The sequence below is a fragment of the Oncorhynchus tshawytscha genome, linkage group LG33, assembly GCF_018296145.1.
Source record: "Oncorhynchus tshawytscha isolate Ot180627B linkage group LG33, Otsh_v2.0, whole genome shotgun sequence".
In the NCBI taxonomy this organism is placed as follows: domain Eukaryota; kingdom Metazoa; phylum Chordata; class Actinopteri; order Salmoniformes; family Salmonidae; genus Oncorhynchus; species Oncorhynchus tshawytscha.
Genome location: NC_056461.1, coordinates 1,485,854 through 1,508,580, shown reverse-complemented (window position 1 = coordinate 1,508,580; position 22,727 = coordinate 1,485,854). Strand labels below are relative to the sequence as shown.

The window sequence follows — 22,727 nt, the reverse complement described above, 5'->3', positions numbered from 1 at the left end:
AACACTCGAGTGGTTTAAGGGCAAACATATAAATGTCTTGGAATGGCCTAGGCAAAGCTCAGACCTCAATCCAATTGAGAATATGTGGTGTAACTTAAAGATTGCTGTGCACCAGTGGAACCCATCCAACTTGAAGGAGCTGGAGCAGTTTTGCTTTGAAGAATGGGCAAAAATCCTAGTGGCTAGATGTGCCAAGCTTATAGAGACATACTCCAACAGACTTGCAGCTGCAAAAGGTGGCCCTACAAAGTATTGATTTTGGGGGGGTTAATAGTTTCTGGTTTTTGTCTTATTTCTTGTTTGTTTCACAATAAAAAAATATTTAACATCTTGTGGAGGCATGTTCTGTAAATCAAATGATACAAACCCCCCAAAAATCTATTTTAATTCCAGGTTGTAAGGTAACAATGTAGAAAAAATGCCAAGGGGGTGAATACTTTCGCAAACCACTGTGTTTATTTCAGAAAAAAATTAAGTAGATGCTTTTTCCACTCTGAACCAGCAGGTTTGCTCAACCCTATTCATGGTTTCCTCACACGTAAATGTGGTGGAATTATGAGGGAATAAAGTCAAGGTCAGAATACGTTGTATCTGTAGACACACTTTGGCCACACCTTCATTTCTTAGAAGTCCACCACAAACTAATATTTGGAGAAAAGCATGTACTCTCATGCTTATGTTAAAGGTCAGAATACATGCATTCCATTTTTGCGTGCTTAACTCGGGTCTGAATTGGCCCCAATGTCTTGAAAGATGTATAGTGCAGCACTCACTGAAACATGTCATCACTACACTCTTAAAACACGTTCTTTAGTTGGTCTTGGTATCCAAAATTAGACATGAAAGGATGGCTTCTACATGTGGTATACGTACACGATACACACACACACACACACATACACACTGGCACAGAAACCTAGATGATCCAACTCACCAGTGGGCAAAGTCACACACACTAACTACACAAATGCAACAAGCACATACACAACAAGGCACGCACACACATAAAACCTAGACAATGCCACAGACAGACCCCACAAAAAAAAAAAGAATAATGAAAGCATTTAATTAAATTTAGGAAATCAGTTTGGCTTTGAACTTACTCTTGAACATTGTAATAGTAGAATGCACATGGTGCAATTTCGAAATTGGGTATCATCAGTTTTCTTCTTGTCATACACTAGAGAGCTATTTATAACCCGTCCGAAATGTCCAGATCAACCAGCCCATGTCAGCGGAAAATATTTTAGCTAGTTTTTTTTAGCCCATAGATGTTTTTGTAATGTTTGGGTCACTTACATCACTCTAGAAACATTAGACATGGCAAAATGTATAGAATTGCTTTAAAACCACAACATTTTCTCTGCACCCCATGACAAAATGTGTAGAATTATAGGAAATAAGCTTTAAACTTGCAAAATGTTCACTTTGTGTCATGAACAGTACTTGTGCCCATATAAATAGACTATGGGCTGGTTTCCTTGACACAGATAAAACTAGTCCTGAACCAAGAAGCACTTTCAATGGTGACTCATCCATCCATTCTTCATTAATACTACAGCGTACATTGAAATGTTCCTACATATATACTCATAAGGCTGCACACTATGGCTTTGTCACACCCTGATCTGTTTCACCTGTCCTTGTGCTTGTCTCCACCCCCTCCAGGTGTCGCTCATCTTCCCCACTTATCCTCTGGGTATTTATACCTGTGTTTTCTATCTGTCTGTGCCAGTTCATCTTGTTAGTCAAGCTTACCAGCGTTTGTCCGGTCAGCTCCTGTCTTTTCCCAGCCTCTCTTTTCTCGTTCTCCTGGTTTTTGACCCTTGCCTGCCCTGACCTTGTACCCGCCCACATGACCACTCTGCCTGTCCCTGACCCTGAGCCTGCCTGCCGTCCTGTACCTTTTCTCCACCTCTGGATTTCTGAACTCTGCCTGTCCCTGACCCCGAGCCTGCCTGCCATCCTGTACCTTTGCTCCTACTCTGGATTATCGACCCTTGCCTGCCTTGACCTGTCGTTTGCCTGCCCCTGTTGTTAAAATAAACATTGTTACTTCACACAGTCTGCACTTGGGTCTTACCTTGATACCTGATAGGCTTAGCCCTTGACCCGAAACAACATGCAACTCTATACTCCCTGACTCAGAAAAGACACCCCCCCCCCCACCCTCTCCAACACACACCACCACCCCCTCTTTCTCACAGTGCCTGCATGGGTTTTGTGCGAACATTGGAGGGGCTACAGATGTTCAATTAAGGCTCGAAGCATTTGTTTATGGAGGACTATTTAGCTCGCTCTCTGTCTCAGGAATTCAGGGTGTTCCAGATTTCCAGAAACATGCACTGCTAATTCTGTGACCTTGTTCTAAAAATGTACACGTTAGAAGATCTCTCTTTCATGTTAGTCGGGATAACTGTATTACTTTAGATTTGTGAGGAGGGATGAGAAAAAAAATAAGAAGTGGAATAGACTTTTCCAGAATGTATTTTAATATAATTTATTATGTATATTTTTTTCAACTTGCCTGCATCAAATGGATCCATGAGGCCAATGAAATCATGTGTTGATGCATTAAAAATCTTAAGAGAAAGAAATCTGCCAAAACTACAAAACTATAGATGTGATGCTATATTATGTAATGACAAATATCCCTGACTAGTGCTGAACAAAAGCCATAGAGAGGACCCAAGCTTGGCGAGAGAGCAGAAAGGCCCACAGGGTCAGTGCCTCCAGTTACAAACCGAAAGCAGGATTGAGTTGTCCTCTTTGGGTGAGGTCGCTAGATGGGGCTGGGGTCTACTAGGTCTCCACAACCCTTTCAAGCTATGGGAACCATTGATCTGTTTCACTCCTCAAGCTACATCCAGCTCCTCTGGAACAGATTTGTGAGTCACACCCATGTGCATGGACTGGTTCTACAGGATATAGGCAACACAATGAGAACAGTCTCTCTCTCTCTCTCTCTCTCCCTCCCTCTTCCCACCACTCTCCGAACTCTCGTCCGTACAGTTCCTGTTTAATATAAAGGAGACATGGGGAAGTATTTGTTATTTTATTAGGATCCCCATTAGCTATTGCAAAAACAGCAACTACTCTTCCTGGGGTCCATACAGAACATGAAACATGACATAATACAGGACAATAATAGACAAAAACAGCAACTACTCTTCCTGGGGTCCATACAGAACATGACACATGACATAATGCAGAACATAGACAAGGATAGAAAAAATAGACAAGGATGGAAATACATACATTTAAAATAATAGTATAGAAGTAAAAAAGGTCCTGTACTGACAAAACACAGAATATAGACCTATACTATAGGCCTACATTCAGTCACATCTATCAATTTAATTGGAACTACAAGGACCTACGGTACACAGCAAGGTCTTTTGGGGTTCTCAAGCAGAAGGGTGATTTCTTAGGGAGGGTACAAGGAGAGGTGCTTGCCGGGAAAGTGTTCTCAATCTCCTGGGTCTCTCTTTCCCGCTTCTCTGTGTAGACTTCAGGGGCCACATAACTGCAAGCAGACTCTTCCAATGCAGACGTGGTGAATATGAAGGGGTAGAGATTTGACACGCTGATTGTATCTAGAGAACTGTGCAGTGTAGATCATTATACAGAAATGTGGCATAGCTAGTCAAACAGACTTCTCAACATTAAAAGCGCCCACATACTAGGTTCAGTTTGCTCCTAGCAGAACTTGGCTAAGGGAAGCGAATGTCTGTGCCTCGCATACTCCCTTAAAATACCTTTGCTTGAACGCAAAATATCTGCAATATTAATATTTGTCACTCTTGAGACGTTATAGCAACAACAGTCAGTATATACCTCCTCAAAATAGTCAAGCTAAATCAAGAAATCTGTCATTAATTTAGACATTTTTGCTGAGGTGGTCTAAATCTTAATTGCATCTAACTAAGATGTTTGATGCAGTATTTCTCAAGTGAAATAATTTGCATTAAAACTATTCATCTCTCATTGAATGACAACAAACACTTAATTGTAGAATCACTTCCAAAATTCCCAATCCTACTAGGAGTAGTACTGTTGACCAATCACCGGGCTTAGACTTCGGCTACCAACTTCGACTTGCCTCAAGAAAAAAAAAGGTGTGCGTGAACAGCCCCAAAAAAACCTGTTGAAAACCAAAACAAACAATATGGTAAAAAATGTAGTCATATTTTGTCCCACCTCAAGAGGCCAATATAGTGTAGCACCTTCTCACACCATGTGTGAATTAATTATCACGTGTGCATTCCATGAACATCTAATATAATTATCCAATTAGTCCAAAATAAAATCCCAACCATGTGGATTGACTTCAAATTAAATGTTTGCCAACAATTATTCTTATCAGCAGTCTAATGCACCAAATAATTAGCCTAGAGGTTACGGACATTATCAACATAAATATTTAACTTTAATTGTCTGTTATCAACATTATATTTGAATAATAGCAATTTTATCTAGAAAATGTAGCCTATTTCCGAACAAAGTAGCCATTTATTTGCTATAGAAATACACAAACGTAAATGCTGAGCACATGGCTTTTGCAAGCATCAACATCCCTCTCGAAAAAGTGAATAATCCCAAAATGCACACATTCATTAACACACATGTAAAGAACGGAGGCGCAGTATTGCCCAAAAAAACAGAAAGCATCTCCAGAATAACGGACGAATCCACAAGACCAATATGTTCTTCATATTTTGTAGGAGATCTGGGTGAAGACATTAAAGTTGTTCTGGCTGATACAATGTATTTACAGATAGTCTGACTGTTGAATAGTTCACTATCAGGCAACACTTCTTTTTCAGTAGTCCTTCATACAGTGTAATTACAATGTAACAAGTATTGTCTTTAACTGTAACAACTCATAGTTATAGTGTAATAGTAACATGTAACTGGTAGTAATTGCAGTCTGTAATTACAAACGTGTAACAACAAATTATTGTTACCAAGGCTTGTTACAAATGGGCAGGTTTCCACTAAGTTCACCAACTTATTGTTTCGCTTCTTCTCAGCTGCATCTGATTAATTAGCAACTGTGGCGAACATTGGGATCCGGTTCTTACCCATGAATGTGCACTGTTCACAATATATCTCCAGACAACGTTGTTGATAGCACTTATAAAGCATACCATATGGGTGAAGTTGGTTGAGCTTATGAAAACAGATCTAATACGAGTGGAATAAGGCACTATTTCAAAGCATAGTACATGTAATGTTTGCCTAAGTACAATGTAATTACTAGTTGTTTGTTACACAGGATTTAGCTAGGTAAAATTAAGTGTATCTTGCGGGGTTCTTACTTGTAACGAATGTGTACTTATACAGTACAGTACCCATCCTGACAACATGGCCCTCAAGTTAATGCTTCTGGAAACGAGATCCAAGTGGGAGAATAAAGACACAATTGCACCACAGAATACATGTAAGAGCTGCATAAGTACAATATAATTACTAGGTGTTACACAGGCTCTAGCCCTTTCTATATAATTACTTAAGCCTACTACTCATTACCAAGTGAAAATAAATACAAACAATAGATAGGCTTCTACTTTAGTCAACTTTATTGCAACATGTAAAAATACCTAAAATTCTTATTTACAATGATGGCCTACCAAAAGACAAAAGGCTTCCTACAGGGACAGGGGCTAGGATAAAAAATAAATAATATAAATATAGGACAAAACCCACATCACGACAAGAGAGACAACAAAACACTACATAAAGAGAGACCTAAGACACCAACATGGCAAGGCAGCAACACATGACAACAACAACATGGTAGCAGCACAAAACACGATACAAACATTATTGGGCACAAACATCAGCACAAAGGGCAAGAAGGTAGAGACAACAACACATCACGCAAAGCAGCCACAACTGTCAGTAAGAGCGATCTATTTCTTTCTTGTAAGCATTTTCCCATCCTAGTGTCTGAAACCGTGTGGAACTCTGTGGTAGAGAAAAATAATGTATGATAATTTAGCATTAGACACTACGTTCCTCTATACTAGTTATCATCATCATGATTTCTCTAGTTTAGGCATATAGCTAACTTGGCCTGGCTATCTACCTGGCTAGTTCTTGATATGCAGCTAGCTATAAAAGTGCATGCTATCATCAAAGATTTTTATAACTAACTCAATTTGCACATTTCCGTTAGGGAATGCCTAATCTGTGAAGTGTGCATGGGCAATAACTTAACTCGCCCTTGCACTCCTAAACAACACAATTTTATGAAACTTTGGCAAAGGGTAAAGTATACAAAACTTAGTCCACTGAGTCTGTTCGTAACATATTGTAGTTTTGGGAACCGAACACTGTATTGAGATCAAATGTTTAATCGATGAGAAGATTGGAAGGATGTCAGTCGAGTTCCATCTCGTACTATCAGCCACTGAGCTTCCTCTCCCCACCATATTTGGTGCGTAGAGGAAACTCCCATTGGATGCTTCACATTTACACTTCCGGTGAAACATCTCTGCCATCATGCACCTGTACTAAGAGTGAACTTGGTATAAACGGAGCAGTTTAATGAATATACAAAAACTCAGAAAACCAAAATATATAAAATAAAATAAGAGGGTGCAAAACCCGTCGCACACCAGAACAAAATTTGCACCAATACATACAACAAACAATCACCGACAAGGACATGAGGGGAAACAGAGGGTTAAATACTCAACATGTAATTGATGGGATTGGAACCAGGTGTGATGGAAGAGAAGACAAAACCAATGGAAAATTAAAAATGAATCAGCGATGGCTAGAAGGTCGGTGACGTCGCCAGCTGAACATCACCCGAACAAGGAGAGGTACCGACTTCGGCGGAAGTCGTGACAGCTAGCTACTGTAGTTAGCTAGCAATTAGCGACCATAGCATAGCTATTTGCCAGCTCTAGATTAGGTAACTTAGCTACACTCTGATTATTTTGTACACTGACCTTGTTCTTGACCCCATTCTTTGCACATTGTCACATGATGTCAGTGTCGACACAAGCTGACACGTTCCAGGTTGTTTCAAGCGTGTTGCACAGATGGGAAGACATTATGCCTTCATAATGTTCTTCAACAGTGAAAACCATTTAAGTTTACATGATGAATAAGGGTTTGTCCTTTGACCATTTAAGATTACATGATGAATAAGGGTTTGTCCTTTGACCATTTAAGATTACATGATGAATAAGGGTTTGTCCTTTGAACATTTAAGATTACATGATGAATAAGGGTTTGTCCTTTGACCATTTAAGTGCATTTATTAACCGTTATTCAACCAAGCTTACAATTTGGCAGTTTAATTACTATTTCACAATTTTAACCATAACTGTTTATTAATGTGTCTAAAACATTTTAATTGATGATTAAAGCAATTGACCCATTGTCAAATACATACACTGTTAAATGATTTAACAAATTAAACTATTTTATTTGTGAACCGTTTAGTGAACCAGTTTTTGCAATTGCGCACTTAAGGTTCCATTCATCTGAAACCTGGGCCTGGGTATCAGACTCCAAAGCAGTGTCAATGGGGTGATCGGTTCTCAGTTGGCAAACACATATAATGTGGTTTGTGCAGGCTGAAAAGGGTGTGTTGGGATGCTATTGGCAGTGGTGTAAACTAAAGTACCAGTACTTAAAGATCTTAAGAACAACAAATTCGTAACATGTAGTATGAATTGGATTCCTAATAAATCGTACAAATTGCACAACAACAACAAAAATAAACGTTTTTTTTGCAGGACGTAACATATCATACGAAATGAACGACGTAGTGCACAAAAAATGGGGAACACTTTTGGCTCATGATCACCACTTTCAAAGCTACTGGCTGAAATTATACAAAAGGTTTGAGAGTGATCTTCAAGTAACATTTTTTGGGGGAATCTGTAATTTACTATTTATATTTTTGGCAATGTTTACTTTAACTTCACTACAGTTGTATAGAAAATAATTGACATTTTACATTTTCCTTGTCAGCTAAAAGTATTCATTAAGTTTCGAATGCTTGGCAGGACAGGAAAATGGTCCAATTCACACACGTCCCTGATCGTCCCTACTGCCTCTGATCTGGTGGACTCACTAAACTCAAATGCTTCGTTTGTACATTTTGTCTGAGTGTTGGAGTGTGCCCCTTGCTATCAATACATTTAGAAAACCGTGCCTTTTGGTTTGGTTAATACAGTATAAGGAATGATAAATTATTTATACTTTTACTTTTGATACTTAATGCAGTTTGTGATTATGTTATGCCTGTGCTGGTTAAAATTGTTGTTTTTTATGGGGCTCTATGCTCAGATAATCACATCGTATTCTTTCGCAGTAAATCCTTTTTTAAATCTAACAACGCAGTTGGATTAGCAAGACTCTAGACTTTCGATACATGTGAGACACTTGTATCTTCATGAATGTTTAATATGACTATTTATGTAGCGATCACCGTATGTTGTGGAATTTCAGCCCGCTAGCGGGTTCCGTAAAGAGATGAGACCAGGGTCGAGAAGGTATTGGAAGCGGATGAAGAAGCCCCAGAGTCTGCTGACGAGGAGTCCTGTTCCGGGCGCAAGTCGGATAAGAAGCCACGAAGGTTTTAGTGTCTGCATCCGCCGAAGGCCACCAAAATCTCCTTTTCAAAATCTCTAGCGTTCGCTGCCCTCCCGGATGAGAAGTGAGACACGATGAGTGAGCCCACTGAAGTACCTTGGACCGTACTCCAATAGGGACAAAAAGTATGTTAGGTGGACAGCTGTCTGGAACTGTCTCCCTACCATGCGCCTCCCTCACCACAGTCTCTATACTCCAGGACACCGGCGCAAGGATGAGCGACCTGGGGATGATGGATACAAGCGGCCGATCCTCACTGGAACTGGGAAACTGGCGAGACCCCAGATGGTAAGATAACGTGAATCTGAACCGAGTGAAGAAGAGAGCCCAACGAGCCTGCCAGGGACTGAGCTGTTTCTCCTCCTGGATGTCGGCCAGGTTTTTGTGGTCAGTCCAAACCATACAGGGGTGTTCCGAACACTCCAACTAGTGCTGCCACTCCTCCAAATCCAGTTTGACTGCAAGAAGCTCCCGATTTATGGCATCATAGTTCCTCTCCGCTGGAGAGAGACGTCTGGGTGAGAAGGCACAGGGATGAAGCTTTCGGTCTTTAGCCGAGCGCTGAGACAGAACCGCACCCACACCAACGTCAGAGGCGTCCACCTCTACCATGAAGGGAAGAGAAGGATCCGCATGAACAAGAATGAGTGCTGAAGAAAACCAACGTTTCAGGTCCTGGAACGCCTTCTCAGCAGCAGAGATCCAGCCTACATGCCCAGTCGCGCCCTTGGTGAGCGCTGTCAATGGCACAGCCACAGAAATAGAGTCTCTCACAAATCTCTGGTAGAAATGAGCAAAATCCAAAAACACTGGACTTGCTTGACAGTGCTGGGCCACGAGCAGTTGACCACCACTCCTACCTTTTGGGAGTCCATCCTTACACAGCGTTGACACGATGTACCCCAGGAAGGATATCTGAGGAACGTGAAACTCACACTTTCTGGCCTTCACGAACAAGTGATGAGAGAGGAGTCTTTGAAGGACCTGGCGAACATGTTGGTCATGTTCAACCATGGACCTGGAGAAGATGAGGATGTCACGCAGCACATCATTAACCAGGGCCTGGAGAATGGCAGGAGCATTAACTTCACTAGGGTAGGGGGCAGCATTTGGAATTTTGGATGAAAAGCATGACCAAATTAAACTGCGTGCTACTCAGGACCAGAAACGAGGATATGCATATAATGAGTAGATTTGGATAGAAAACACTCCAAAGTTTCTATTAAAATAATGTCTGTGTGTATAACAGAACTGATATGGCAGGCGAAAACCTGAGGAAAATCCTTCCAGGAAGTACTATATTTTGAAAGGCTGTTTTTCCATTGAAAGCCTATCCACCATACAAAGACTTAGGACTTAGACTTAGTTCACAAGCTCTATGGCTTCTTCTACATGTGGCCAGTGATTAGCCATTGTTTCAGGCTTTTACTCTGAAAAATGAGGGAGATACAGCACTTTCAATCAGTGGCCAGTGGAAATTTCCAGACATCAGTCAATGTGCCTGATCGGGAACGCGCCTTTCTCATTTTCTATTAACGAAGCTTTTGTCCGGTTGAAATATTGATTATTTATGACAAAACAACCAGAGGGTTGATTTTAAACATTGTTTGGCATATTTCTACTTTTATTGTACTTTTTAAAACTTTTCATCTGGACTCGTCTCCCTGTATGATGCGCACCAGATTGTATGCATTCCAATTAGGATTACTGGACAAAACGCGCAAACAAAAAGGAGGTTTTTGGTCATAAAGAGGGACATTATCGAACAAAACATGGATACCTGGGAGTGCCACCAGATGAAGATCATCAAAGGTTAGTGATTAATTTAATCGCTATCTCTTACTTTTGTGAGCCCTCTCCTTGGCTGGAAAATAGCTGTATGGTTATCTGTGACTAGGTGCTGCCCTAGCATAGTCACATGGTGTGCTTTCGCAGTAAAGCCTTTTTGAAATCGGACACTGTGGTTGGATTTACAAGAAGTTTATCTTTAAAATGGTGTATAATACTTGTATGTTTGAGAAATTTTAATTATGGGATTTCTGTTGTTTTGAATTTGGCGCCCTGCAATTTCACTGGCTGTTGTCGAGGTATGCATTCAGTAAATCCAATTTTGAGAAAAGCGTAGCTCCCTGGAGTCTCTCAAAAGCTCAAGACATAAGAGGAAGAGGGTAACGGTTCTTGATGGTAATGTTATTTAAACCCCGGTAAGCGATACAGGGACGTAATCCCCCATCCTTCTTCCCAACAAAGAAAAAACCCACTCCTGCAGGTGAAGTGGACGGCCGAATAAAATCAGCCGCCAGCGCCTCAAGATAACTATTCATGGCTGCAGTCTCTGGCCGGGCAGGAGGTGGATTGCACAATCGTAGGGCCTGTGAGGAGGTAGTTCGCTGGCCCTTCGTTTGCTGAAGACCTGACCAAGATCCCAGTAATCCCAAGGTACGCAAGAAAGATCAGGCTTGTCATCCCCAGTCGGGAGAACAGGAGAGTTGGAAGCCTCCAGACGAGCAGGGCCGGAAAGGGGTGGAGACAGTTGCTGGCAGGTGAACTGGCATGAAGGATTCCATCCTAGAACTCTTCCAGAGGGCCAGTCAATTTGAGAATTACGGATGTCCAAGAACCAGGGGAAGCTCAGGGGATTCCACCAGATGTAACTGGATAAGTTCCACATGGTAATCCAGAACTCGTAGCTGAACAGGCATGGTGAGGTGTTTCACCTTCCCAGACCCTAGGGGTTGACCATCCAGCGCACTGACCAACCAATGGAATGTCCAGCTTAGTGAGAGGCAGCCCCTGTTGGTGAGCTAATGTGCGATCTAGAAAACAGCAGGTAGCCCCAGAGTCTATGAAAGCAGGAATGTCCAACTGACGATTGTCCCACCACAGGTTGGCCGGAAGCAAGGTGCGTACCGTATCGGCAGCTGGAGACTGTATCTGACTTGCCAGTATTCTCCCATATACTGATGAGTCATCCCGTTTCCGTCAGCTCGGGACAGGAGGCATAGAAATGTCCAGACTGTCCACAGAAAAGACAACGTTGCTAGTTAATCCTGCGCCTTATTTCCAGAGCGGACAGTCTGGTGTGTCCTAATTGCATCGACTCCTCTGAAGGACATGAAGGATGCCCCAACGGCATACAGAACAAGCATATGCAGCATAAGGCAGTGGAACCAACAAAGCTTCGACTCCCTCAGCAGAACCCGAAACACTGGAACCAATACGGAACTCCTCTGTCCTCTCCCGACGACGTTCCCGAAGCCGGTTGTCAATCCAAATGGCCAGAACTCATCCAGAGTGTATGGGTTGTCCCGGGAAGCCAATTCATCCTTGAGTACCTTGCTGAGTCCGTTCAGAAAGGCTGAGTGAAATTCCTCTGTATTCCAAACGCTCTCAGTGGCGAGCATCCGAAAGTCAATGGCGTAATCATCAATGCTCCGGCTGCTGAAGCGCAATGTATCTTTGGGCAGCATTCCGACTGATAGGGTGATCAAAAACCCTGTTTATCTTCTGCCTGAAGCTTTGCCAATTTAAACAAATTTCTGATTGTCGCTCCCAAAAGGCCGTGGCCCAGGCCAGAGCCGTCTTGAGAGCAAGGAGATGACGTATGCGACACTGGAACGCTCAGTGGGAAACGTTGATGCCTGCAGCTTGAAGACCAGCGAACATTGGAGCAGGAACCCACGACACCTCTCAGGATGTCCCTCATAGCGGTAACGGGAGATGAGGCTCAGACAATGAGAAGACAATGAGCTGGTAGGAGTGGAGTGTTAGGAACTGCCATAGGTGTAGCAGCCGTTGCTCCCGTCTGAAATGTCTGCAGAGCGGACACAAGATTTCTTAATTCCTCCGACAATGTCTTCATCCGCGCCTCATGGCGACCAATCACAGTTCCATGGTGGGTGAGAGCCGACTGTAAATGGTGGAGCTCGGATGACGGAAAATTCTCTGCTGGGTCAATTGTGGCTTAGGTCTACTGTGACAATCATGCTAGTATGAACTCGGACCCAGGCACATAGAAACACAGCAGGCAGAGGTAAGGGTAAATCCAGAACATTTACTAAGGTTTTCACAGAAAAAAACAAAGCAATAGCACACAAGCACACTATTCAAAACATGAGACCTAAGATCCCTGCCCACAGAAGAACCTAAATAGCGAGGCAACAGGTGAACCGAAAGGGAAAACAACCATAGGTGAAACCAATAATAACAATCAGGGTAACCTGGACACTAGAAACAAAGTAAGAGTGCCCTCCAGCGGTAACCTAAGGGAGCACACTTAAAAATGAAACAGAAACTGTGACATGCATGGGTGTCTGAGCTGTGTACTAGTCGTTTAAACAGACAGCTCGGTGCTTTCAACATGTCAATACCTCTCCCAAATACAAGTACTATTTTGAGTCAGGAGAGATTGACATGCATATTAGTGTTTGCTCATCCAAGAGACAATTGCAATTTTTTTAATTCCCTCTTTTTGGCACCTGACCACACGACTGAACAGTAGTCCAGGTGCAACAAAACTAGAGCCTGTAGGACCTGCCTTGTTGATAGTGCTGTTAAGAAGATAGAACAGAGCTTTATTATGGACAGACTTCTCCCCATCTTAGCTACTGTTGTACCAATATGTTTTGACCATGACAGTTTACAATTCAGGGTTACTCCAAGCAGTTTAGTCACCTCAACTTGCTCATGATTTATTACAAGATTTAGTTGAGGTTTAGGGTTTAGTGAATCATGTCCCAAATACAAAGCTTTTAGTTTTTTAAATATTTAGGACCAACTTATTCCTTGCCACCCATTCTGAAACTAACTGCAGCTCTTTGTTAAGTGTTGCAGTCATTTCAGTCGCTGTAGTAGCTGGAGTGTATAGTGTTGAGTCATCCGCATACACAGACACACTGGCTTTACTCAGCCAGCGGCATGTCGTTAGTAAATAAGTGGCCTAGACAGCTACCCTGGGGAATTCCTGATTCTACCTGGATTATGTTGGAGAGGCTTCCATTAAAGAACACCCTCTGTGTTCTGTTAGACAGGTATCTCTTAATCCACATTATAGCAGAGGGTGTAAAGCCATAACACATACCTTTTTCCAGCAGCAGACTATGAACAATAATGTCAAAAGCCACACTGAAGTCTGACAAAACAGCCCCCACAATCTTTTTATCGTCAATTTCTCTCAGCCAATCATCAGTCATTTGTGTAAGTGCTGTGCTTGTTGAATGTCCTTCACTATAAGCATGCTTAAAGTCTGTTTTCAAATTTTTTCACTGTAAAATAGCATTATATCTAAACTTTATTAAGGGTTGGTAACAGGCTGATTGGTCAGCTATTTGAGCCAGTAAAGGGGGCTTTACTTAGGTAGCGGAATTACTTTTGCTTCCCTCCAGGGCTGAGGGCACACACTTTCCAGTAGGTAAATAGTAGTGGCAATGTTGTCCTCTATTATCCTCAGTCATTTTCCATCCAAGTTGTCAGACCCCGGTGGCTTGTCGTTGTTGATAGACAACTTATTTTTTCACCTCTTCCACACTCACTCTACGTAATTCAAAATTACAATTCTTGTCTTTCGTAATTTGGTCAGATATACTTGGATGTGTAGTGTCATCGTTTGTTGCTGGCATGTCATGCCTAAATTTGCTAATCTTGCCAACGAAAAAAATCATAAAAGTAGTTGGCAATATCAGTTATTTTATGATGAATGAGCCATCTGATTTAATGAATGAAGGTGCAACAAAGCTTTCTACAATCATTCTTTATGTAATTTACCGTTGTTTAATAGTGGAGTTTCTTCTTTTTTCATTTTAGTCACATAATTTCTTAATTTGCAGTACATTTGCCAATCGATTTTACAACCAGACTTATTTGCCATTCCTTTTGCCTCATCCCTCTCAACCAAACCATTTTTCAATTCCTCGTCAATCCAGTTTTTACAGTAATTTCCTTAATGAGTTTATGCTTATTAGTAACTAGAATAAGCAATTTCATAAATGTGTCAAGTGCAACGTCTGTTTGCTCCTCACCACGGACGAACAAATATTCTTCACACCAACAACATAGGAATTACTACAAAACATATTGTATAACCTCTTATATATTATATTAGGCCCAGCCTAATATATGGCTACTACATTGTGATTACTGCAGCACATGGCTCTAGATACTGCTTTCAAGCACATTTCTGCAGCATTAGTAAAGATGTGATAAATACATGTTGATGAATTCATTCCTATGCTATTTGTAACTACCCTGGTAGGTTGACTGATAACCTGAACCAGGCTAAAAGCACTGGTTCCAGTTTGAAGTGTTTCCTTGAGTGGGCAGCTTGATGAAAGCCAGTCAATATTTAAATCACCCAGAAAATATACCTATCTGTTGAAATCACATACAGTTGAAGTCGGAGGTATGCATACACTTAGGTTGGAGTCATTAAAACTTGTTTTTCAACCACTCCATAAATTTCTTGTTAACTGCATCTATTCCAGTGGGTCAGAAGGTTACATACACTAAGTTGACTGTGCCTTTAAACAGCTTGCAAAATTCCAGAAAATGATGTCATGTCTTTAGAAGTTTCTGATAGTCGAATTGACATCATTTGAGTCAATTGGAGGTGTACCTGTGGATGTATTTCAAGGACTACCTTCAAACATAGTTCCTCTTTGCTTGACATCATGGGAAAATCTAAAGAAATCAGCCAAGACCTCAGAAAAAATTGTAGACCTCCACAAGTCTGGTTCATCCTTGGGAGCAATTTCCAAACGCCTGACGGTACCACGTTCATCTGTACAAACAATAGTACTCAAGTATCAACACCATGGGACCACGCTGCCGTCATACCGCTCAGGAAGGAGACGCGTACTGTCTCCTAGAGATGAATGTACTTTGGTGAGAAATGTGCAAATCAATCCCAGAACAACAGAAAAGGACCTTGGGAAGATGCTGGAGGAAACAGGTACTAAAGTATATACATCCACAGTAAAACAAATCCTATATCGACATAACCTGAAAGGCCGCTCAGCAAGGAAGAAGCCACCTCTCCAACACCGCCATAAAAAAACAGACTACGGTTTGCAACTGCACATAGGGACAAAGATCGTACATTTTGGAGAAATGTCCTCTGGTCTGATGAAACAAAAATAGAACTGTTTAACCATAATGACCATTGTTATGTTTGGAGGGAAAAGGGGGAGGCTTGCAAGCCGAAGAACACCATCCCAACCTTGAAGGACGGTGGTGGCAGCATCATGTTGTTGGGGTACTTTGCTGCAGGAGGGACTGGTGCACTTCACAAAATAGATGGCATCATGAGGTAGGAAAATTACGTGGATATATTGAAGCAACATCTCAAGACATCAGTCCGGAAGTTAAAACCTTGTAGCAAATGGGTCTTCCAAATGGACAATGACCCCAAGCATGCTTCCAAAGTTGTGGCAAAATGGCTTAAAGGCAACAAAGTCAAGGTATTGGAGTGGCCATCACAAAGTCCTGACCTCAATCCTATAGAAGATTTGTGGCAGAACTGAAAAAGTGTGTGCGATCAAGGAGGCCTACAAACCTGACCCAGTTACACCAGCACTTTCAGGAGGAATGGGCCACAATGTACCCAACTTATTGTGGGAAGCTTGTGGAAGGCTATCTGAAATGTTTGACCCAAGTTAAACAATTTAATGGCAATGCTACCAAATACTATTTGAGTGTATGTAAACTTCTGACCCACTGGGAATGTGATGAAAGAAATAAAAGCTGAAATAAATCATTCTCTCTGCTATTATTCTGACATTTCACAATCTTAAAATAAAGTGGTCCTAAATTACCTTAGACAGGGACTTTTTACTAGGATTAAATGTCAGGATTTGTGAAAAACTGAGTTTAAATGTATTTGGCTAAGGTTTATGTAAACTTCCGACTTCAACTGTACATTATCAAGCATTTCGCACATGTCATCCAGATTCTGACTGTTAGCACATGGTGGTCTATAGCAGCTTCCCACAAGGCTGTATGACCGAGATATGAGTAGTTGAATAAGACACGTTTTTGCCAATTTCCAATTATTATTACTCAATTAATAATCCTTCCAGATTTTTTAAACAACACGATTTCATATTTTGACTAGTTTATGCCCCAGGGACAGTTAGTACAGAACTGTTTGTCAGTACAACAGGTCAAAAAGACTAAGATTACAAGAGAGGGGCTCTGGGATTGTTTACTTTAGAAGGTGCCTATCCAGCTTTACGGGACACCGTATCATCTGATGTGTCTGAAGTATAATTCTCTATACGTATGGTTTTATCAAGACTTCCTGCCCAAGATGCAGTAAACTCAATTAAGATTAAGAATGTTTAGGCCTGATTAAGATGTGAAAACTAAGTACATGTTTATTTATTTATTTCCTGCATTGATGGAATGTCCGCTACCAAGTATTTTTTGACATGTTTATCAATGTTTCTGTATCTCTCTCTCTTTGAAATGCTTTCTGAGGCAGGTGCCTTGGGAGTTAGCATAAAGGTACCCGGATCCAGTTGTTAAGGGAGTTCCCAAATTAAGTAAGGGCATTTTGTTTGTTTTTACCTGTTATGAATATTTGTTAGTGGTGTTAATATTCATTTTTTGTGTGGGGTCTTTTTATTTTGGTTTCAGTGGGTTTTTCACGGGTTACAAAGGATGCACCTGTAAGGGTCTGTATTTATTTTCTTAGTCAACCTTGTGCTCTGTTTCTTTGTGTTCTTGAACGTAGCCCTGTCTTTCATTTTTGTTCATTGATTTCACCTGTTTAAGTTACTCACCTGGTCTCATCAGCTCCTCATTTAGTTCAGTTCATGCTGTTTGTGCCTTTGTGACTCCACTAAGCCTTTTCCTAGCTCGTTTGTGAGAACCAGTTACAGCCTTTATTCCTAGTTTTGATTCACCTGCCTATTTGCCTACCTGTGTATGACCATTTCCTGCCTTCTGTGAAGGCGAAATAAACATCTGCCACGCTCTGCACGTGAATCTACACCTTTTTCTCCGTGAGTATTCATTACAGCACCTTAAAGGGCACATCCAGTACCTTCTTGATAAGGAATGTACTGAAAAACTCAATTTTAAACCTGATACACAAAATTAAATATCATTAAAAAATGTCTGAGGTACACTCACTTAATGGCGTTGAATGACCTCTGACCTCTGTTCTGACTTTCTGGTGCAGCCTGATCACCCTCACTAGAAAGACTATAGACATTGGGTGAAATTTAAATGGGCTATGTAAACACTAGATAATTAGGAAGAAGTTTGTAATTTATCATCAGTCCTATGTGTGATTCAGAACAAGAGAGAGTGCTGCCCCTGAATGAGGTACACCTGTCTCTAGTCTATTTTACCTTATGGGATACAATGATTTCCCTATGGAGTTATCAAGTTGTAATTCTAATTTTATTTTTTATTTTGATTTAACAGGCAGTTTTTTGGGGATGCATAAATCACGATGTGAGTCGTGTCCAAATGGGGAATTACCAGTCCCCTGGGGCCCTTTGGTAAATATGCTAATACATTTTTTAACATGCCTGCCTGTGAAAGGGAAAAAATATGTTGGTAATGGTTGACAGTTACTCCAAATGGATTAAAGTTTTCCCCACCTTGAGTGATTATATGAAGAAGTGTATTACTGTTTTGTTTTTGGCTTGCTTCAATACAAATCTCACCAGATTGTGTCTGCTGGATGGTATGAGATCTCCCTGACCTGTAACTCTAAGGTGAGATTGCCAAGATGATAGGAGTATAAGCCAATTTTGGGGGAAAAAAATGGTTTCAACTGTGTATTATTCTCTTTTAAATTTGTCTTAGAAATCGGTATTAAGAATATTGGTAGTAGTAATTTGTCATACATAATTTGTCTGGATTTCATAAATCAGAAATCCACCAAACTGTTCCTGTCTGTCCTTTCTCGAGGTTAAGGAAAAGGTGATGATCACAGATGGTGGCTAGATGCATGGAAGTGATAATTCGGCTGAGGACAGTGTGAGCCTCTTCCCCTCTAACCGGCTGAAGTAATGGTGCCAATGGCATTCAATATGGCCCTGTCCTTCACCACTTCTACCGTGAGACCTGAGTCAGCCAGCAACCAGTACACAGCATCCAGTCGAAGCCATCAACTGCCTTTTCTCTCAGAAGTGACAAAGCAAAAACATTTTTTTTGAATATTTTAAACAGAGTTATCACATTTTCAAAAGTATTCAGACCCTTTACTCCAGTACCTTGTTGAAGCACCTTTGGCAGCAATTACAGCCTCCAGTCTACTTGGGTATGATGCTACAAGCTTGGCACACCTGTATTTGGGGAGTTTCTCCCATTCTTCTCTGCAGATCCTTTCGAGCTCTGTCAGGTTAGATGTGGAGCATCGCTGCACAGGTATTTGCAGGTCTCCAGAGATGTTCGATCGGGTTCAAGTTCGGGCTCTGGCTGGACCCCTCAAGGATATTCAGAGAATTGTCCTGAAGCCACTCCTGCATCGTCTTGGCTGTGTGATTAGGGTTGTTGTCCTGTTGGAAGAATTACGTTCATCCCCATCTGAGGTCCTAAGTCCTCTGGAGCGGGTTTTCTTCAAGGATCTCTATGTACATTGCTCCGTCCATCTTTTTCATTGATCCTGACTATTCTCCCAGTCTCTGCCACTGAAAAACATCCCCACAGCATGATGCCTCCACCATCATGATTCACCGTAGGGATGGTGACAGATTTCCTCCAGATGTTATGGGTGGCATTCAGGCCAAACTGTTTCATCTTTGTTTTATCAAACCAGAGAATCTTGTTTCTCATGGTCTGAGAGTCTTTAGTTGCCTTTTGGCAGTGGGCTGTCATGTGCCTACTGAGGAGTGGTTTCCGTCTGGCCTCTCTACCATAAAAGCCTGATTGATGGAGTGCTGCATAGATGGTTGTCCTTCTGGAAGGTTCTCCCATCGCCACAGAGGAACTCTGGAGCTCTGTCAGAGTGACCATCGGGTTCTTGCTTACCTCCCTAACCAAGGCCCTACTCCCCCGATTGCTCAGATTGGCTGGGAAACCAGCTCTAGGAAGAGTCTTGGTGGTTCCAAACCACTTCCATTTAAGAATGATGGAGGCCAATGTGTTCTTGGGGACCTTCAATGCTGTAGAAGTATTTTGGTACCTTTCCCCAGATCTGTGCCTCGACACAATCCTGTCTCGGAGCTCTACAGACAATTCCTTCGACCGCATGGCTTGGTTTTTGCTCTGACATGCACTGTCAACCGTGGGACCTTTTATATAGTTGGGTGAGTGCTTTTCCAAATCATGCCCAATCAATTGAATTTACCACAGGTGGACTGCAATATTGATCAATGGAAACAGGATGGTCCTGACCTCAATTTTGAGTCTCATAGCTAAAGTTCTGAATTCTTATTTAATAAGGTATTTATGTATTTGTTTTTTTCATTAAAGGTTGATGTGTAAATTGATGAACATTTTTATTTTAATACATTTCAGAATAAGGTTGTAACTAAACAAAATGTGCAAAAATTCAAGGGGTCTGAATACTTTCTGAAGGCCCAGAAGTAAATGGTCATTGTGGAAGGAGAGCCCTGCTGGGCCCTGGGGTTGGGTCTGATTAAGTTGTGAACTTTACTGCATTGATAAGGAAAAATTGCCTTTTAAGACTATAACCAACAATGTGCCCTAGACAATTTGTGAGATCTCTAGAGACGTAGAGCAAATTGGCAATGCTAAAATAATTGCATAAATTGGCTCTGCAAAACAGAGGCTCTTGCCTATCTTTTAGCAGGTCAAGGGGCCACTTGTGCAATCATTGGCGATGAATGTTGTACTTTTGTCCAAGATCATTCTTTGCCGCATACATTACAACTATTGCTAAGAATAGTTCCTCACAACCAGTGGTACCTGCAAATTGGTTGGATTCCCTGTTTGGAAGATGGGGATCCCAAATTGCCAAATGGGCTGCAGCTTGTTTTTTTCTCAGTTTGCCTATTTGTGTTATTTAACCTGCTGTGTGTGTGTTTGTTAAATTCACACCCATTAATAGAAGTGCCACCTTTATTATGATAGTGTCTGGTTTTAAGTGTTGATTGTCCTTACTTTAATAAAAGCATAGAACCTTTTCATAGAAGCTATAATCTAATGCTTACCTTTAAATGTAATGATAAGTATTCCAGATGGTGTGATACGAGGAGGGAATGTGATGGAACATTTTATGTTTGTGCTTTTCTAATAACCAACTTTTGTGTTCATGCAAGTGACTGAAGGAACGAATCCTCACTATCAGTATCTGCAATTTGTCTTCAGTAGGTCCTATGATTGAGTGTAGTCTGGCCCAGGGGTGCGAAGGTAAACGGAAATGCACTGGAGTGACAAACCACACTTGCTGTCTCTGCCTGGCCGGCTACCCTCGCACCACTGGGATTCTATGTCACTGACCCTATTACGGGAGCTGAGTCACTGGCTTGCTTGCGCTCTCCCATGCCCTAGAAGAGGTGCATTACATCATGCCAGGCCTTTTTCGCTATACTCGACTTGAGTGGGATGAGTCACTGATGTAATTTTCCTTGCCAGTTTTGCGCCCCCTTGGGATAGTGCAGTAGGGGCAATCTTCGTGAGCTATACTCAGCCTTGTGTCAGGGTAGTAAGATAATATCCCTTTGGTGGTGTGGAGTCTGTGCTTTGGCAAAGTGGGTGGGGTTATATTCTGCCTGATTGGCCCTGTCTGGGGGCAACTTTGGATGGTGTCACAGTGTCCCCCCCCCCTCCTGTCTCAGTGTCCTGTATCTACTGTGCTGCAATAGTCTGTGCCGGGTGGATATGGTTAGTCTCTCCTATCTGGTGTCCTCTGTGGTCTTAGGTAAGCACCCTCTAATTCTCCCATCTCTTGCTATCTTCTCCCGAATGATGTGAGCTATAGGACCATGCCTCAGGACTACCTGGCCTGATGACTCCTTGCTGTCCCTGTCCTCAGTCCACCTGGCTGTGCTGCTGATTCGGTTTCTGCTGTTCTGCCTGCGGTTATGGAACCCTGACCTGTTCACCGGACGTTCTACCTTGCCGTGCTGCTGATCCAGTTTCTGCTGTTCTGCCTGCGGTTATGGAACCCTGACCTGTTCACCGGACGTTCTACCTTGCCGTGCTGCTGATCCAGTTTCTGCTGTTCTGCCTGCGGTTATGGAACCCTGACCTGTTCACCGGACGTTCTACCTTGCCGTGCTGCTGATCCAGTTTCTGCTGTTCTGCCTGCGGTTATGGAACCCTGACCTGTTCACCGGACGTTCTACCTTGCCGTGCTGCTGATCCAGTTTCTGCTGTTCTGTCTGCGGTTATCGAACATTGACCTGTTCCACGGTCATGTCCCCTGACCCCCCACCCACCCCCGTCTCAGTGTCCTGTACGGTCATGCTACCTGCTGTTTGTCTCTGTCTCTCTCTCACCTGCTCTCTAGATCTGAGTGCTTGGCTATGAAAAGCCAACTGACATTTACTCCTGAGGTGCTGACCTGTTGCACCCTCTATAACTACTTATTATTTGACCCTACTGGTCATCTACGAATGTTTGAACACCTTGAACAACGATCTGTCATTAATGGCCATGTACTCTTATAATCTCCACCCGGCACAGCCAGAAGAGAACTGGCCACCCCTCAGAGCCTGGTTCCTCTCTAGGTTTCTTCCCAGGTTCCTGCCTTTTTAGGGAGTTGTTCCTATTTTTTTTTTTATACATCTGCATTGCTTGCTCTTTGGGGTTTTAGGCTGGGTTTCCGTATAAGGACTTTGTGACAACTGCTGATGTAAAAAGGGCTTTATAAATACGTTTGATTGATTTGCTTGATTCATTTCCCAGATGAAGTTCCCCAATGAACACCTACTATTAGAACATTTGTAACAATCTTGTACAGAAACATGGATCACACTTTACATTACAGTGCCCAAATGACTGTTATTAATCATGCACGTACAGTGTATTGTAATAACGCAATGTTAATATACTTACAGGCCTACTTTAGGTTAGGGCTAGACTCGGGATAGTGTTACTGCTGTTGGTACATTCAAACAATGAGTTCTGACAATAGTTATTACAATGTACTTACAGGAATAATTACACAGTATAAGAACACTCATGTAAAG

The 22,727-nt window shown here is 41.9% G+C and overlaps 1 long non-coding RNA gene across 1 annotated transcript; it reads left to right on the top strand.

Annotated features, from left to right (window-relative positions):
- The first annotated feature begins 17,477 nt into the window (after positions 1–17,477).
- On the top strand, positions 17,478–18,872 carry LOC112244561. The gene is made up of 4 exons (XR_002953044.1): positions 17,478–17,618; positions 18,046–18,122; positions 18,294–18,341; positions 18,538–18,872. It is a non-coding gene; the product is annotated as an uncharacterized LOC112244561 (long non-coding RNA).
- Positions 18,873–22,727: the final 3,855 nt, after the last annotated feature.